At 45.4% G+C, this 4,115-nt stretch overlaps 1 non-coding gene across 1 annotated transcript; it reads left to right on the top strand.

The window, feature by feature from the left end:
* Positions 1-3,614: 3,614 nt before the first annotated feature.
* On the top strand, positions 3,615-3,687 carry TRNAR-CCU. Its single transcript has one exon. It is a non-coding gene; the product is annotated as a tRNA-Arg (tRNA).
* Positions 3,688-4,115: the final 428 nt, after the last annotated feature.

Consider the following 4,115-nt stretch of genomic DNA (forward strand, 5'->3'; position numbering starts at 1 on the left):
GTGATTAGAGGGTTAGAACATTCAGTCCCACCCCCTGACCTAGGCTAGTGGTTAAGTCAGCCAATGGTCAGCGACTTAGTCAATCACAGCTATGCAGTGGAGCCTCTATAAAAAGCAGAGATGAGTGCTTTTGGACGCTTGGTGGGGGAGCCAGGATGCTTTTGTACGCTGTCATTGAGCCAGACCCCAAGCACCATGGGGATAGGCCCTCATTTGTTCTGGACCTTGCCCTATGAATTTCTACAGATGCCTCTTGATTCATATCCTATATCCTGTCCTGTCCTGTAATGCGCTGGTGAATGTAGGTAAGTGTTTTTTATGAAATCTGTGAGCCACTCTAGCAAGTTAAGTGAACCTAAGAGAGGTTGTTGGAACCTTCAATCTATAATCATCTGGTCAGGAGCACAGGAAACAATCCGAGGTTTAGGACCGGCGTCTGAAGTGGGGGTAGGTGCAGGCTTACAGGATTGAGTCTTACCTTGTGGAACCGGACACTCTCTCTGGGAAGATAGTGTCAAAATTGAGTTGAAATGTAGGACACCCTAGTGGTGTCCAAAAATTGCTTGGCATTGAGTACAGGGGGCCCCTCCACGTTGGGAAGAGGAACTCTAAAAGACTCGGGTTTCCTGTGGCTGCAGGTAAAGATTATCTGCAGGTGTGACTATGCCTTTGCTTCGCTGTCTTCCTGCCTTACCCTTGCCCCATCGCCTTTCCACCTGGGAGTCCATTATCAACCGGTGCGTGTACCAGGATCCTCTTTCAGTTTCTCTTTCCAGGAGGCTAGGATGCTGGCAGTTACCATCAACCCAGGTTCTAGGCATTTGAGTCCTATGGTCCGGGAGCTTCAGAAAGCATGTGTCAGAGGCAAGTCTGGCATTGACCGGATGCCTTCTTTCACTGCAGGATTCGTACAACTAGGAAGAGAGGTTGAGTAGGCGGCTTCCGTTACTTGGCCCTCCACAAATGAGAATGAATATAACAGGGATGCCAAAATCGACCATGGGCAGTGGACTCCTGATTTCCTTCTTCCTAAAACATGTCCAGCCCCAAACAGCTCCAAGTCTGAAAGCTGTAGTGATCCTCCTGGCACATACTTGTTTTTATCCATGCCTGGTTGTGCAAGATGCTACGGCCAGGGTTCGAAAGCCATGCCTTGCTGCACTGGCTCAGGATTTCTTTCCATCGTACATCAAGCCAAATGGTATTCTTTCCTCCTGAGATCGAGGTTGATTTGCTCCGGTGTTCTTCATCCCTCCTTGCTCCAAGAGCAGCTCAGCTGGTATCATAAGCCACAGTCTAAGTGCTCCCTCTCTGACACCTTCACTAACCCTCCAATGCCCAGTTAATGCCCAGCCTACTGAATTTCCTTCTTTCTTTCCTTCCCCTCTGTCTTTTCCTCTCTTCATTCTGATTTCTTCCACTTTCTTCCAATTTCTCTGAACCTCTGTGCAGCAGGCTTGGGATTGGGAAAAAAAACAAAAAAAAAACTTTCCATCAAGAAATCCAAGCTCAGTGGAGAAACTTGCATAAAGAGATCATTACAATATTTAATAGGTGGTAGTTTTCTGCCCTATTCTTATGGCTTCAACATTCTGTATATATGTTGTGCTTCTCTATCATTGATTTAGACAGCATTTTCTTGCTCTCCATACTTCCTCGGGTCCTAGCTCTGTTCACCGGGTTCCCACTAGGCTGTTTTCTGCAAGAGCTCTACAGGGGACTATATTGAATGGAATAAACATAGCTTGATGCTTGCCTTTTTAACATGAAAACAGCAAACCGTACACATGTGACTCAGCCTCTACAACTTTTATATCTAAATAATTGCAACTCTGTGCATTTAGGGTAATGAGTTGAATAAACAGCTCCAGACTCTGCCAGGGTAAGCAGGAGGGGCAGCCGACGCCGCTCCCCAATTACTGCAGCCTATTTTTAATGTCTCGAAGATTTGGGTTCTTCACAATGTGTAACCACCCCTGAGCCCCTCCTCGTTGGCAAGAGTCTAGCAGGTTAATTTCTCATCCTGAGGAAATTGCTCTAATTTGTATTGACTGTCATTAGCTTCCTCCAAGAAAATCGTGGTAGGCAATCACCGACCGCGATCACCTGTGGGTGCCCGCCTGCAAATGCAGCTGTGTTCTGGGAATGTGTGATGCACTGCCTTTTCAGAGATTGAAAGCATTAATAAACGGTGGGGTGTTGGAGAGCACGTATGATACGAAAACCCGGAGATGGATTGTAGCTTTAACTTCTCGTCACCTGAGTTAAATTGCTTCCTTTGGATTTCTGTGTTTCCCCACTGTAAGGGAAAATTTTTCTTCTACACCTCAAGGTTTCATTGGTCTAAGAATCGATACGAGACCGTGAACAGGAAAAAATCAAACTTGATTGTGTATGTGTGTAAGAATAGGAGGCAGCCAGGCAGCTGGGCTACTGAGCCTTGAAGGCCATGCTGAGCTGAGAAGTGGTTATGTTCTACCATCTCAAAGGGGAGGAAGGCAAAAGGCAGGGAATGTTTGGGGAATGTTTGCTGGGCCATCTGGAAGTGATGGGACATAGGAATTTTCCAAGACTGACTTTCTGGGGGGGGGGGTGGTGTCTCCATGTACCACACCTGGTTGCTATTCTACTGTGGTTCTCTGAGGTGATGGCTCTTTCCTGCAGCAGGTCTTCTGTCTAAATTTTTCCAGGTCGTTAAGAGGAAGGTCAAAGGGAATGTGTGAGCCTTAATGCTGCTTAAAAGCAGTCAGCCTGAAATAATGCATCTGCCAAAGACCAATTTTGGGGTGACCAAGGTCATTGCCCTACACTATCCTACTGAAATGATAAATGGTGCCTACCTCACAGAACGGTTTCAGAATCAAATGTAAAGGACTATCAAGTAAAATATTGTTTTTGGTGTTTATTTTTGAGCAAGAGCATGAGTGGGGAGGTAAAGACCGGGAAGAGAGAGCATCCCAAGCAGACTCCATGCTTCCCCCACAGAGCCTGATGCAAGGCTGGAACCCACAAACTGTGAGATCATGACCTGAGCTGAGACCAAGAGTTGAACTTAGCCACCCAAGTACCCTAAAAGTAGATATTTATTTTGAATTTAAAAATTACATCAAATTAGGGGCGCCTGGGTGGCTTAGTCGGTTAAGCGTCTGACTTTCGCTTAGGTCATGATCTCGCGGTTCGTGGGTTCGAGCCCCGCGTCGGGCCTTGTGCTGACTGCCAGCTCGGAGCCTGGAGCCTGTTTCAGTCTGTGACTCCTTCTCTCTCTGACCCTCCCCTGCTCACGCTGTCTCTCTCTCTCTCTCTCTCTCCTAGAAATAAATAAAACATTAAAAAAAAATTTTTTTTTAAAAATTACATCAAATTAAAGAGATTCTGCCTCTATGAATAGGGAACCCCAAAATAATAAACCAGAGATATTGCTAAAACTAATCAATGAAGTCTAGTTATTATAATGCTCAGCTCCTGGAGAGCATTATTGAACGATGCCAGTTTTGAGTGTTGAAAGTTGCGGTCAAAACAGTGTTTGAAGGGTTTGAAACGGTGTTTGAAGGGTGTTAGGTTTGAAGGGTGTTAGGTTTAAAGAGTGCTAACAGTGTTAGCAGTGTTTGAAGGGTGCTTGGCTGGCTCAGTTGGTAGAGCATGTGACTCCTGATCTTGGGGTTGTGAGTTCAAGCCCCACATTGAGCATAGAGCTTAAAATAGTAAGTAAATGTTGCTTAAAAAAAATAGTGTCTGAATTCCATTCCCGCTCTAACTCTCTCATTCCTGGAGTTGCTGAAAAGGCAGAAATTCAGTGCATCTCATTGGAGCTGCATTTTTGTCCTCACATAAGGTCTTAACTGCATGATTGCAAACATACTTGCTATAAAGGCAGATTTATTGAGGTGACTGGGTGGCTCTGTTGGTTGAACATGCAACTCCTGATTTCGGCTCAGATCATGATCCCAAGGTCCTGGGATTGAGCCTTGTGTTGGACTCAGGCACTGAGGGAACTTCTTTAAGTTTCTCCCTCCCTCTTCCCCTTCCCTGTTCGTGTTCTTTCTCTAAAAAACAAGTACAATATATGTACAGTAACAACCTACCAATTTAGGAAGAGCTTCATCTAAGAATTCTAG

This window comes from Hyaena hyaena, unplaced genomic scaffold (assembly GCF_003009895.1).
Source record: "Hyaena hyaena isolate Hyena2069 unplaced genomic scaffold, ASM300989v1 scaffold_142, whole genome shotgun sequence".
NCBI lineage: Eukaryota > Metazoa > Chordata > Mammalia > Carnivora > Hyaenidae > Hyaena > Hyaena hyaena.